The 16118-nt window shown below is 36.7% G+C and overlaps 2 pseudogenes; both read left to right on the plus strand.

Moving 5' to 3' along the window:
• The first annotated feature begins 2322 nt into the window (after positions 1-2322).
• LOC113232664 lies at positions 2323-5467 on the plus strand (annotated as a pseudogene).
• Positions 5468-10010: 4543 nt separating this feature from the next.
• Positions 10011-15195, plus strand: LOC113232665 (annotated as a pseudogene).
• Positions 15196-16118: the final 923 nt, after the last annotated feature.

Below are 16118 nucleotides of genomic sequence, written 5' to 3' on the forward strand. Positions count from 1 at the left end.
TACTTGTTAATTTTATAGTAATGCTGATTCGCATTTTTTTTTTCAGTCGGTAATTATAGATAAATCACTGCATTAATAGATACATATAAATCGTGTACGTCGATATACAATACAAGTTTTGCTCAAAGAGCGATATTAGAGTCTGAGTAAAATTAATTAGTAAAAGAATTGGTTAGTTCTCACAATCTTAGATACCTAATTGTTTTATCACTGGAGAAGACCAAAATTCCCCTTTCAGTAATAATTTATGAATAACAAAATTTGTTTCAAAATCAGATGCAGTTTTAATACAACCACAATTTTAATGTAAGGGTAAAAAGGACGCTGACGGCACTACATGAGATCTTACTACATTTTATTGTGAAAGCGTCATGGGCCTTGACTTTATGCTTTTATATTTAATGTCTTATATAGTCTTATATAATAGTAGATAATACAATATTTTTACAGCACACAAAGAGACATTATAGAACAACAAAAACATAAAAAACAAACAACAATAATAATTTTAATACAATATACACCCTCCTACAAGTACTTACCTACTTCCTACTGTCTGAAATGCTATTTGCAAATAATGGTGATACACTTAAAATCCATATCAGTCCTTGGAAATGTCGCATGCTTTATGTAATTAATTTTATCTGTATACGTATTTATATAGCAGTAGTAGTAGGTACATATCTATATATGTCAAAGTAGTAGTAATTTAGATATAGTGTTGATTACAAATCGAAGAGATTAATCTAAAAATGTCAAAAAATAGACTTACAAAAGTTACAAAAGAATTGTTATTGCTATGGACAATTTTATATTGCATCTTTACCTTTTTCTGCCGCCAAGTAATAATGTGAGCATTAGCGCCTTCCGGTTTTAAAGGGTATAAGGGTACAGAGACATGGGACTCGCAAACTTGTGTCTCAGGGTGCCGGGCGCAGTGGCTGTACTCCTCGGACAAACCGTCCAATTTTTGCAGGGCCAACTTCGAGAAAGAGGTCAATCGTCGAATCCGACTCGGTTGGGCAGCTTTAGGGAAGCTCCGGGACGTCTTCTCGTCCGCAATACCGCAGTCCTTGAAGACAAAAGTCTTCGAGCAGTGCGTGTTGCCAGCGATGACCTACGGCTCTGAGACGTGGTCACTTACTATGGGCCTCAAAAAAAAGCTCAAAGTCACTCAACGAGCTATGGAGCGAGCAATGCTCGGCATTTCTCTACGTGATCAAATCAGAAATGTGGAGATCCGTAGAAGAACGAAAGTCACCGACATAGTTCGAAGGTTTAGCAAGTTGAAGTGGCAGTAGGCAGGGCACATAGCTCGTAGAACTGACGGCCGCTGGAGCAGAAAGGTTCTTGAATGGAGACCACGAACCGGAAGGCGTTCATTGGGACGACTCCCTACTAGATAGACGGATGACCTGGTAAGGGCGGCGGGTAACTGATGGATGCACGTTGCGTCCGATCGGCTGGTCTGGAAATCTTTGGGGGAGGCCTATGTTCAGCAGTGGACGTCTTCCGGCTGACATGATGATGATGATGATAGTTATCCTTCTAGTTATTTTTGACTTTTTAAGGGCCAAAAATGTCCACAATAAGATAAAGTCGAGTCACGTTTATGAGTCATTGTTTTGTCAGTTGGCAAGTGATCTTATAATAATACTGATGATCATTTATTTCCAATCACAATGGTATTAATCTTATAATAAGTTCATACAAAGGCTGAAATGACGTGTTAGGCCATTTGAGAGACACAACCTGTACTAGGATGCCCTGTGTTACAGTATTTCTGTTATAGATTAGTACGCATTTTTCGCATGCTTTTATGAGATTGCATTGATGAATCTGCGTACCGTTTAGGTCCTCGGGTTTCTCTCAGAGAAAAGTTTAGGGAGACTGGTGTCATGACTGTGACATCACAGTACATTTACTCAAATATTAAAAAATAGTAAAAATGTTCATAATTTCAATAAGAAAGAAGATATCCATAAAGTCCAAACCATGTCCAAACTCATGGTACCACGATTTCGTTTAATCAAGGTAAACGACTCTTTTATGGGGTACTATATACGTTTTTACAATAAGATTCCATATATTATAATTATCATTTCCTAAGTATAAAAAGTACATGACAAATTTTTTTGATTGAAAAGTCACATTACAAAATTGAAGACTACTATTTTTTTAGTAGAAGACACTACTATTTTTTCCGTTCACTATCTGTGAGTCACCGTCCTAGAGTGTACATCACATCAACGTCCAAGTTATAATCTAAATGAATACTTCCTATAATAAAGATTCGGAATTATTACCATTTAGTATTGGGTCCCCCGCCATGAGGTTTGGACGGGTTTTAAGTGTTCTATTCGTGATATGTGCGGCGCTTGTTCAAGCGTTAGCCGACCAGGAGTCAAGAGTCGTGCAGACCACATCGGGCGCTGTACGCGGCTACAAGGAAGATGACCTCTTCATATTCTATTCAATCCCATACGCGACCGCGCCTACCGGCAGGAACAAGTTCAAGGTCAGACTGTAAAACAACAATCTATTTACTTTTCATCAATTGCATCCTGTACCCGCCGAGATACTATATAGAGTTAGTAGAAATTGAAGGTAGATGATAATATATTGCTTATAATAAGAAAGACCGAGGAGCTTTACAATTTTTATGTTACCAAGCATATTATCCCAGGCAAAAGTGGTTTTAACTCAATGCACTCAATAAATAAAGATCATTATGTACTATGTCACCGTAACAAAGATTTGTAAAAATGACACTATGTTACAAGCCTGAAAAAAAATTGAGAACCTTTGGAAAATTTCCTCTTTTTTATACATACTTGTGGTGTTGTTACGTTTTTAAAGCGTAATTTTTTTAGGTTCTGCGCTTGGTACTAAACACCAATGTGTATTTTTATTTCACAAAAAATATTTCAGAAAAACCTACGATATAAATTCTAACTGATATTTTACATCATAAATCACAAAATATAAATTTAAAAGCAAATATAGCACGCAAAATAAATAAGTAATTTTTTTAACTTTTTCTTTTATATAATAGTAATGACGCACATATACATAGCCCCGCACTAGAGAAACCCTGTATCGCGGGTGCCATGGACACACGCATAGACAACCATAAATTACACCCAGACTCATGAGAGAAATAAATGTAGGCCATACAAATTTTCTCCCGGTCCGGGAATCGAACCCGGGACCTCTGCATGGCAGTCCAGTATGGTAACCGTTCGGCCTCGGAATCAGTATTGAAACAAACCACGCTTTAGATACCACAGTAATCGCTAACTTAGCTACAAATTATTCCTTGCAACTTGATAACGTACTTACCTTGGTTATTTTTGCATTTTTATGATCTTTTACAAAAATAAATAAAAAAGATCCATGTAATTAGGGTCCATAATAAACTGAAGCAAATCCCTATTTACAAAACCAACTCGTCAGAAATTAATTTCACTTTTAGTATTTTTTAACGAATTCAAATGTAATAATAACTCGTTTGAATGCAGTTTAACTACATTGATGGTGACTGTACTCATGATATCAATTGAAGGCAGAAAGTATCGAATATTTATTAGAATTATCATTTGCATCGACTTTGAATAGTTTATTAAATATGGTTTTTAAGATACAAAAAAAAATTTGTACGAGGTGTAACACAAAATGTACGTGGGAATAAAATATTTTGTATATTTATCTGTTATCTTTTCAGGCACCACTCCCTGCACCGATGTGGCTGGATACATTCGAAGCTGTAGATAAACATATTGTGTGCCATCAATCTGTCATATTTCCCCTTCCACAAACAAGTATCTATCAAGAGGACTGCCTTATCGTAAACGTGTACGTTCCTGATACAGAACAAACTAAATTACCAGTTGTGGTCTACGTGCATGGTGGAGGATACCAGGTGGGGCATGGGAATTTTTTGACACCAAAAGCCTTGGTTAAAAGTAAAAAAGTCATCGCTATCACATTCAACTACCGACTTGGAGTGCACGGTTTTCTCTGTTTGGGTACAGAAGACGTACCTGGTAACGCCGGAATGAAAGACCAAGTAGCGCTACTGCGCTGGGTACAGAAAAATATCGCTAAATTCGGTGGCAACCCTAATGATGTAACCATCGCCGGATACAGCGCCGGCTCCTCCGCAGTTGATCTACTCATGCTTTCGAAGTCCACAAAAGGATTATTCAATAAAGTAATTCCAGAAAGTGGTGCCAACGTCGCAGTATGGTCGGTGCAAATAGATCCTCTAAAAAACGCCAAGGAATTTGCAAAGACTCAAAACTTCACAGACATAGACAACTTATACGCGCTTGAAGAATTTTACAAAAGTGCCTCGTTTGAGGTGTTAACGTCGGATAATTTTGCAACTAGACCTGACTCGACCTTTATGTTCGTTCCATGTGTCGAACGCCATACTAACACACACATATTACTCGAGATGCACCCGTAAATATATTGAAAAGTGGAAAATATAATAAAGTTCCATTATTGTATGGATTTGCAAATATGGAGGGTCTGCTTCGAGTACAAACGGGTTACGATTTGTTTAAAGATAAAATGAATTCCAAGTTCTCCGATTTCCTACCAGCTGATTTAGAATTTGAAAGTGATGCACAAAAAGAGGAAGTAGCAAAACAAGTAAAGGAATTCTACTTTGGAGACAAAGCTATTGGTGACAAAACCATATTGGCATATATAGATTACTTCTCTGATGTTATGTTTGCATATCCCACTTTAAGAGCCGTAAAATATCACGCAGAGGCAGGCAACGATCAAGTGTACCTCTATGAATACTCTTTTCCTGAGGAGCAATTATTGCCTAAATCAATACAAACACAAATTAAGGGTGCAAATCATTGTGCTCAAACAATAGCCGTAATGGACCCAGTTACTATAAGCGATTTGTTACCACCTCAAAATCCTAGCGAGGAGTTATTAAATTTGAAAAAAGTCACTCGAGAACTGTGGCTCAACTTCATTGCTACGGGGTATATTGTGATTTAATTATTTTCCAATGAATTAGAAAATTACTAACTTACTAAGAACTCTAACCATTTTTTGCTTTGTTCACAATTTTTAGTTGTAAGGTGTAGTTTAGTTGTAATTTGAAGTATGATATTAATTTTCAGCAAGCCAGTGTCGTCTGAGAGCACCCTGCCCTCTTGGCCACCGGCTGACGCGTTAGGTGCACCTTTCATGTCTCTGACGATGCCGGCAAAGTTGATTGACGGCCCGTTACTGGAGAACCGCAGGCGCTTCTGGGACGATATCTACGATAAGCACTACCGCGCCCCTATTCCACCGCCCCTACCACCACCCTCTACGACACACTCAGAATTGTGATAGAGTTACAATTAAGAAACGAATTTTGGATTATCTATATGTTGTACCAATCAGTATATCTGAGTTATTTTCAGATTAGTTTTCTCTACCTAATTTCGGTGGCAGTTTTTAATATTTAAATATTCTAAAATATTATCATGAAGCATTATTTAATATTCGAGTGTAGTAACCTGAAATATTATTTAATATTTCACGCTGATATACTCGAATACTTAAATAATAAAACTCTAGGTAAAATAAACTAACCTGAAAATTACCCGTATAAATGTACTCAACTATAATCTAAAATGTTGCGCAAAGAATCTGACCATGTGTTTCTTATGCCATTCATTATTATAGTAACAGAATGCAACTGCAGCAAACAAGATAATAAAATCTGCAAAACCCTTTTATTTCAGCTAATCAGGTTGACTCTAGACAATCTTTTAAAAAATGAAATTGTAAGGCTAAGGTAGCAGTCGCCGCCCGGTCGCAAGCGAGCCAACTTGTTCCAATATCTTGCACATTAGTCTAGTTAGCAACTGCTCCCAATGATAACTTGTACCAATAAATAGACGCTGCTACTCACTCAGGGGCATACTCGATATAGGGTAGGAGACTGTACTTTATGTGTTAAATACCTGTTTTACTCATTCACCATCGTCATCAATCCATTTATATGACCCACTGCTGGGCGCAGGTCTCCTTTTGTTAGGTCATACGCTACATTGGCCCGATGCGGATTGGGAACTTTTTTACGTTTTCCGTTTTATGAACCTCCTTCGACGTACTGGTTTAACACGATGTTTTTTCCTTCACCAAAAAGCTCACGATTCAATTTCAAATTAAATTTCGCACATAAGTTCCGACATACTCAGAGCACGGATTGTAACCCACGCCCACTGTTTGTGAGGCGGTAGGTTTACCTTGGAGTGCTGAGGTCGCTCCCCGAAGTCTTCAGCAAACCGAGGAGGCTGCTGAAATTCCTGGAGGAGCTTGGGTGGCACGAGTAGGACCCAGCATCCACCACACTTAAAATAGGCGCCTGGACGTCGAGTTGCGGACATCAGCCCGTTACACCAAGTACCAAGTACCAAGAGGCGGTTGGTCAAACCGCATTAGACCACCACAGCTTTTTTACCAACCTTTACTTTTTTACCTTTTCTTACCTATTCTACTGATTAGTATGTATTTTGAAGTGTGAATTACTATATTATGTATTTTGACAAAATTCTGACCCATAATTTTTTCCCACAGACCACATAAATACTAGTAATTTTTTCCCTATTTTAGTTCGTAAATTAGCCTTGCATGTTTGTAAAGATGTTCATAATGTAATTGTTAGAAGCGACAGTAAAAGAAAAAAATATGCAAATTATGACGATTTGAAAAAAGTGGTCTGGAGACTAATAAAATAGTCAGGGAACGTATATAAAACGAAACAAATCACAATAAAATCGTTTATTTTTAGTTTTAGGTTTTAGCTAAGCGGAAAATATGCAAATTTGTTGTACATTAATTTTTAGTCTCAATAAATCGCTTTAGTAATATTACTGTATACAAAAATACGTAACTAAAACGACAACAATTCTTGCTAGTCAGTCTAAACGAGATCACATTTTCGTAAAATGCTGATGCTTATAGATTAAAAATGCATTAGCCTTTGCCTATTTTTCAGTTACCTACCACATACGTGAACAGCCCCATATCTTTCTACATTAGTTTTGATTATAGTGACCCTCCCTACCTACCCCTAGCCCCTAGGGTATACGAGAAGGGCACCATAACCTGTGCGCGCCCAGGAACCTTATAAGTTCAGTTTCCTGCCCCAGATTCTCAGTTCCTGCGCCAGTGTACAGGGTTGTCACAGACCTCAGTCACTTGACTTCGTCCGGTTCTCAAGTGACTAGTGTCTCGGGTGAGCTGTCCCGGGTGCACGTTTTCCAGATAGGTACCGGAGCTGTAGGCACGCTCACTTCCCGTTGCGTATTGCCCAGCTAGCGGTTGTCACCGCTGACCCGTCGGCTCTAAGTCCACTACCAAATCTCCTCATTGGTGGCGGAGCTGTTAGGTATACTCACTGCCCGACGCCGAAAAACGACGTCTCTCCAATTCTCAATAACTTAAGCGGCAGGAGGGACCGGAGGATATCTAGCTTTCCGGGCCGGATCACATTGTCAATCTGTTAGACCTTAACCATCCACAACTTGATCTATTGTCCAATAGGCTTAGGCACAAAAGCGGCAAATTACTATTATGTATAGACATCAACAACCAACTCCTGATGGTTGGTATTATTAGTCTATACTAAAAATACCAACATCTGATCTACTATTCAACTGCCATTGCAATGTTTTGGTATGCTTTTCAAGTCACGTCTAAGGCGTACTCTTCTAATTATTTGTCACTAAAGGAATATGTTTAATTTGAAGACTAAATAGTTAATTAAACAGGATAATAAAGTCAGGTATGCATAGCAATTACCATGGTAGTTTAGTAGGGCAACATAGATCGTTAGAGACTGAATGAATGAATGCCATGCACTGCCATGACACTGACGCTCTATTGAGATTCAACCGCCATCGCAACAAGATTTTAGCAGAATAACAAATTGTTATCATAAATGGCATTGTAATCTCAGCACTGCAGTCTCAATGGAATTCTAATCACAAGTGGTTTGAAGAAAATTAGCACACGTGGGGTCCTGAACGCGTGCCGTTTTGTCACTTGCGGTTCGATGCTAAATTCACGGCGTGCTACGATCGGTCGGAACAGCAAAATTGCACAGAAATAGTACCTACAATTTGTGATCCTTTTGGAGTCACATTTTTTCCAGGGGCCTGATAACAAATTGCAGCGAAAAAAGTATTTAAATGACCTTGGCTGTAAAATCAGTGATAGGCTGAATGTATTATATACACCGGCTCAATTCTTGACTTTAAAATAGTAAGACTACTTCTAATTGATTCTTCGTAATTCAGTTTTTAAACAAGTTTTTCTATTCCATTAGGGAGTTGCGACACACCGGGGGCTGAAGTTTTGACTTATCAAAGGGCACCTTTTAAAAAAATAATTCCTTACGTCGTCGCCAGTTTTAGTGCAAGATGTTAACATTTTAAATATAGAGGTGTAGATATAAAAATAAGTGATATAAGGAACAAATTTCACAGGATATTTCTCGGGCCATCGAAAATTTCATCATGATTAGAACGTCCCTTATATATTTATACTTTCTGGGAACATGTACTTTTCGCTATTTTACAAATACCAGTTTAAAAAAGATTTTAATAATTATTATATAGTTAGATAACGCTTATACATATTAATGCTGATTCAGCATTTTTCACCATAGATAAATCTTAGATAATTTGTAAAAAGAGATCGTCTAAGTAAATACACAATACAAGGTCCATTCAAAACCACACCGCGAGTCTACAGTTCCACATCCACAGTTTATACTTTTTTTTATATCACTCCCGTACGATTACTCGAACTTCTCGACCAGCAAAGGTTACAAAAGTTATTCAGAACACAGTTATCGAATGAAAGTTACCAACGTCCTATTGTTTACAAAGCAAGAATGTAGCATGGATATCTCTTAATATTTTAAATAAAATTTGGATTTTGTTCAATTTTATTAGTTTATTTTAATGCAAGACTAACGCATTCCTATATTCAAGGCGTTTAAAGTCTTAAAAATGTATGTAAAACGATTTTAGTTTTTCTTATAATGTATTTCACCGACTAACTCCAAAAACTCTGTTGAGTAATGATATATCGTGTCCGAATCCGAATAATGTGAATAGCTCAGAAAGCGCCCTTCGATTGGAGAACGATAACCTATATCTACCACGAGTTTAATGTGACAGTTGTCGCTACCGACCGCGTAAATTACTTAAAATTTTGTACGGCAAATTATACAGCGCCTCTAACGGTCACAAAAAGAAACAACATTTTGTATACAAACATTTTACGCGGCCGCTAGCGATAACTATCACTGTAATCTGATGTTACAGGCACAGTAAAGAAAAATGACAACTTATTTTGTGTTTCAAAATAAGAATAATACAAAGAAAAGTAGCTATGATTGATTACTGCGGAGAACTAGGCGGTATAACGATGTATTTAAATCTTATAAAATATAACTGAAACCAAGTTCTATATAGTCACTTTGTAATTTACGATATATTAGGGATGATTCTACCAATCAATAAAAACAAATTTTAAAATGAGACAAAATATGTGGGTCCCAACCCAAATATTTCGGTCGAATACGTATGAAGGTTTAGTATAGAATAAATGGCTGTATAAGTATTATTTTTGCAGTTTGTAGAGCCTCTCCGGTATTGAAAGATAGGATTACTCCGAAAAAAAATAAAATAAAATAAAAATATTAATATAATGGAACAACAAAATATTAATATCCTAGAAACAACATGGCCTTCTGCGATCATGTTTTCTAAATTTTGTTTTGTAATAACTTGAATAATATTGAGATAAGTACTAAAACATTAGAACACTAATGGTCTTTCTAAAGGTAGTATTTATTAATACTCGTATAATAAACATTTATTATGTAAAATCTATACTTATGGCAATATTATCAAACTGAAAACATCGTAAAAAAAGTTAAGGCTTCATTATCATTTAGTAATCAGTTCACTGCGATGAGGTTTGGACGGGTTTTATGTGTAGTTTTTGTAATATTATGCTCGGCGTCTACGCAGGCCGACCAGGAATCAAGAGTTGTGCGTACCACCTCAGGTTCTGTACGCGGCTACAAGGAAGATGACGTTTACGTATTCTATTCAATCCCATACGCGACAGCACCCACCGGCAGAGATAAGTTCAAGGTCAGAGTCTAAAACACTTTAGTGTCCATATATCCTAAACCTACAGTGAGATGCTGTATCTAGAGTTAACAGAAGAAGTTGAAAACAAGTAATAATTTCGAACATATAGCAGTATTTGTAAAAGTAATTAGGGCACATGAAAAATTCGATGAAAACGAAAACAATCCCAGCGAGCGACTTATTCTTACTATACATATAATGTCGGGGGTATGTATTGCGTAAAGAAGTTTTGAACTTAGCCTAGATTTTAATATACCAGACAACCACATCAATCGCCTGGTCTTAAACTAGGGCAATTCCCTGTACTACGAGTACCATAGCAACGGAATTTACTCTGAGGTACTTATCAGAACACCCAGACGGGAAATAATTTCAAAAAGTTCATTTCTCAATTTGGTCGAATTTGTTAGGCCACCTAGGTCGTCAAGATATTGAAGTCGACCTTGTCTTTATTATTTGCATTAGCACAACTGTGTTCCACCAAGCGCGCAGTCTAGTAGCAGTAGAACTCCTCGTGAAAGAGTTCGTCCAGGCCACCTTACCTATTTCTGTCGACAAGCAATGTGAGTTATTGCGTTCCGTTTTTAAGGGTAGGTGTACTGGTGAAATTACAGGCTTGTCAACTTATGTCTCAAGGTAACGGGGGCAGTGGCAGTGCCCCTCTGATATTTGCGATTTAAAGCTCTGAGTGGCACTGCAACTGTTATATGTATACAGGCGTGTCGGTTACCACCAGGCCCACGACTTGTGTTCGATCAGATAAGGAATAAAACAGTTTAAAGTAAATTTTTATTTGATACCCATCATAAACTTATTTTGATTGTTTAGTACAAAATTCTAGTTACCTTTTACTATGCTTTATCGGTTTTCACTGCTAACGAACACAGATCAATGTTAATTTTAATTACAATAGCGGCATGCGGTGGTTAAGTTCATGTTTTTGTTTACTGTGTAATTTATATATTTAATCAAAATTAGCGCTACATAACATGATCGAGTAGAGGACAAACAGTCAAATAATGAAACTAAACAACGACGAAATAAACCTTGACTAGTTGTATTAGAGACCGTAACAAACAAAAAAAAAAAGTGTAAAAAATAACAGAAGACCAATAAAAAGAGTCTTGTTATGAGCGGTTGGACCTTGTATGTATAATGGCAGAATAATTGGGTAGAATAGGTAGTATATGACGTAGGAAAAGCAAAGGTTGTTTAAGACGTATTACATGACAAAGATGTAAACATTACTTTAAAATTGATGTCATTAAAGACACAGTAATAACTTCAAAATACAGTATCGTGTAGTGACATGGTAGTGACTAAAAATGAAACGGAGGGAATGTTTAGAAAACAATATTATGTTGTGGTTCAAATTCCGAAATTAATTGATGATATTGTTTAATTCAGGTTACGTTTTTACTAATCCTTTCTTTTGTTTATTTGACTATAAAGCTACGACTTACCAAAATCTGGATTTTATTTTTGTTTCTACTTACCCTATTGCTGTGACAATTAGCTCAAAACATAGGACAAATTGTAACAACCGTTTTTTAAAATACTATCACAGTTCTACTATATCAGTATATGGCGCATTTTTTCAAATTATGATTGGATTTGACTAAAAATTGTTACAAAATTTATCCCCATTTAACATGAAATAGGAATCACTGTTGTAACTAGTTTTTGGCGATTATGAGACAAGAAATTTAATTTACCAGCTGGAAAAAGACATTTTATAATGTAAGATATAAATACAAGCCAAAGTTTTATGTCACAAGTTCATTTCAAAGCTAGACTACGTCTTATTTAAATAACTACCACACTTTGTTATGATTATTTAAATATAAAATAAATAATAACTTTATTAATATGTAATAATACTATCAAAGTTAAGTTCAAAATTGTTTTTACTGACTGGTTTTAATAATTTTGTGGTTCTTACGTATGCCGCTGAAAGCCGCGAAATGTTACTTATGGAATTTCAACACATACTGTGAACAGCCATAACGTACAATTGTGTAATTAGTCGATTATTCTATGTAAATACTTGTAGAAGTGCTTGTTTTGAAACTAACTTTGCGGTTTCAATTTTGTGGTTACCAATAACTCTGCTAGGTGTCGCTACTAGTGAAGATTAGCTATTTTAGTAAACATTGAAGGAAAAGAGTATTCGTGTTATTGTATTGGAAGAGGGAAGTGTCAGAACTGTGGATAGTACCAGGCCTTTTCCCTTGCTTTGTAATACTTGATGAACAAATAAAGATTTCGAAGACTCTTTTATTGGAACGTTACCTTTTAATGAGCTAGCTAGCTATGAATAAATAAAATAAATAGCTGATAGATTGTATGTTAGAGCCATTCCCTTGTAATAATATAGTTCCTCTCACATAACCGTCATCTTCTTTAAATCACACGCACCCACATATGTAGATAAGATATATGATACGTAATTGAAGGAAGAAAGTACTTAGGCTTTATGATGTTAATTTTTATAAATATCATCATTGTGTCGATAGATAATAAGTACATTAAAATATACGTCTCCACAACATAAAAACTTTAATTCCAATATTCAGAAGTGCCTCATGTACTTACTATTTTTCAGGCTCCAATACCAGCACCGATGTGGCTGGAAACATTCGAAGCTGTAGATAAGCATATTGTGTGCCATCAATCAGTCTTATTTTCGCTTCCTCCTACAAGTATATATCAAGAGGACTGCCTTATCGCAAACATATTTGTTCCTGACACAGAAGAGACAAAATTACCAGTTGTGGTGTATGTACACGGCGGAGCATATCAGGTGGGGTTCGGAAATTTATTGACACCAAAATCCTTGGTTAAAAGCAAGAAAGTAATTGCTATCACATTTAATTACCGACTTGGAATGCACGGTTTTCTCTGTTTGGGTACCGAAGACGTACCTGGGAACGCCGGAATGAAAGACCAAGTAGCGCTACTGCGCTGGGTCCAGAAAAACATCGGTAAATTTGGTGGTAACCCCAATGATGTGACCATCGCCGGATACAGCGCCGGCTCCTCCGCAGTAGATTTACTCATGCTGTCGAAGTCCGCAAAAGGATTATTTAACAAAGTAATCCCAGAAAGTGGTGCTAACATCGCAGTATGGTCGGTGCAAATAGACCCTCTAAATATCGCCAAGGAATTTGCAATCAAAGTCAAAACTTCACAGACGTGGACAACATTTACGCGCTTGAAGAATTTTACAGAAGTGCACCGTTTGAGGTATTAACATCGGATAATTTTATGTCTAGAAGTGATTCCACCGTCATGTTCTCTCCATGTGTCGAACGCTATATAAGTACTAAGACTGAAAGATTTCTTGATGATGCGCCTGTAAATATATTGAAAAATGGGAAATATAATAAAGTCCCGATATTGTATGGATTTGCAAATATGGAGGGTATTAACAGAGTGCAAATGGGTTACGATTTGTTTAAAGATAAAATGAATTCCAAGTTCTCCGATTTCATGCCAGCTGATTTAGAATTCGAAAGTGAAGCTCAAAAACAAAAAGTAGCGAAACAAGTGAAGGAATTCTACTTCGGCGACAAGGCTGTCGGTGACGATACTATATTGGCGTACATCGATTTTTTTACTGATGTTATGTTTGCATATTCCACTTTAAGAGCCGTAAAGTATCACGCCGAGGCGGGCCATAATCAAGTGTACGTGTATGAATACTCTTTTCCTGATGACCAAATAATGCCCGAAACAATAAAAGCAAAAGTTAGGGGTGCAGATCACTGTGCACAGACAACAGCGGTTCTCGATTCACCTCCTGAAGGTAGCGAATGGGCGCCCCCAGAAAATAAAAGTGAGGAGTATAAACGATTAAGGGCAATCATGAGAGAATTATGGCTCAACTTCATTACGACAGGGTAATGTTATGATTTCATTTTTCCCTTCTTCTTAGTATTTCGAATATAGTGTATTTTCACAGTCCACGGGATTGTGTGTTCTATATAATTCATGAGCTCATCTTGTGTGCAAATCGCTGATACCTGTGCAGCCGGTGTAAGCGTGGGCCATGGTCTGAGGAAAGTAACATCCACTCACTTAATTAGTCCCCATCAGAGAAACTCTATACACTTTTCCTCTACCCATTATCTATAATCAGCGACAGGAAATGTGGCCCAGCCGTTTTTCATACAAACAGTGCACCTGCTGAAATAAAGGTGAAATACATAAACGAGAAGAATGAAATAAAAAATAAAATAAAAATTATGTAAATAATTTTATGTATATATTTCGTCTCATAACTTACCGTAATGTAATGAAATAATAAAGAAATAAATGAAGGATGTTCCTGTACTTTAAATTTGAGTTTTTGTTTTTTCTGTGCTTATAAAGATACATACTCGTACATATATAAATACGAAAAACAGCAAGGCCGCATTTTCTGCCGCTATATGCTTGATTTTAGATCTCTAAAGACACTTCCTTGCATTGTCTGTAGTCTGCAATTTGAAATATAATCTTATTTTCCAGCAAGCCGGTGCCTTCTGAGAGCGCACTACCAGCGTGGCCGCCAGCGAACGCCTCTGGCGCTCCCTACATGTCACTTACAATGCCGCCTCAGTTAGTCGATGGTCCGCTGTTGGAGCGTCGCAAGCGCTTTTGGGACGCCATCTACGACAAGTACTACCGCACCCCAGTCCCTCCACCCACACCACCTCCAAAAATGCGCACAGAATTGTGATTCTGATTATGCGCAAAGTTGTTTAATACTATCTAGTTTTACTTACCTACTTTGTGTAGTACGAGTATAGCATGAACATTTTTGGTCACTAATTATAAAAATAAATTATTTTAATGTGTTATTAAAATTTTAATTAAATTTACTCTCCAAATTTTCAAAGGAAATAAATAATCTATGAAATTATAAAATATTTTGCACAAATCATAGTTCATAACATTAAATAATAGGCTACGCCGACGACAGATCTTGATGTATGGATGCGAAGCGTCGGCGTCCACTTTGACGTTGAAGTAGGAGAACAAGTTCTTAATGGCGGAGAGGAAAACCTTTAGGAAGATTCTGGGACCAACTAGGGAAGAAGGTGGAACCTGGCGAATGAGGAACAATCTGGAGATCGAGGATTTAATAAAGGATCCTAACATCATGGGAGATAACAAATCAGCCCGACTTCGCTGGATGACCACGTCGAGGGGATGGGTGAGGATCGTGCAGTCAAGAGAGCATATCTGGGGCAAACGTCCTAGATATGGCTAGATCGACCAAGTCCACAAAGACCTGTGTGAGCTTCGAATAGCCGATTGGCAATAAGCGGCACAGAACAGAGAAGAGTGGCGCGTCTTAGGTCAAGATCCACTTCGGGTCGTCAGCCAGCCAAGTAAGTAAGTATAGTTCATGTGGATAAAATATTACAATTGAATAAATTTTATGGAGATTATTTAATTGTAATTGACTAAGTATCAATAAATGTGATTGTACTTACATACGTAGAGCTACGTACATAATGTAGGTAAGTATAAATATTCAATTAAAATTATATTACATTATAATTATATTATATTATAATTATAATTATATATTATAAAATTAAAGAAATAAACTTTAAAAAACCCAGTTTTTCATTGTTATTTTAAAAGGAAAGGCAAGGACTTTTAGGGGAAACTGAAACCTTTTAAATTGAAATGAATGATCCGATGGTGAACTGATATTCGTGACAGTCTGCGTCGAGCAAAGGAACGAACTCGACATTTGTAAATTTGTGTCATTTTATGCAAATATCAAGAAAAATGTCGTCGTGCGTTTAGAGTGCAGTAATAAAGTAAATAAAACACGAGAAATCACATACCACGCGTAAGTTAGTAAAACATTTATATGTATAATACGATTATTTGTATCGATTGCTTTGAAAATAATAAACAATT

This window comes from Hyposmocoma kahamanoa, unplaced genomic scaffold, assembly GCF_003589595.1.
Source record: "Hyposmocoma kahamanoa isolate Upper Pololo Valley unplaced genomic scaffold, ASM358959v1 76430, whole genome shotgun sequence".
NCBI classification, from domain to species: Eukaryota; Metazoa; Arthropoda; class Insecta; order Lepidoptera; family Cosmopterigidae; genus Hyposmocoma; species Hyposmocoma kahamanoa.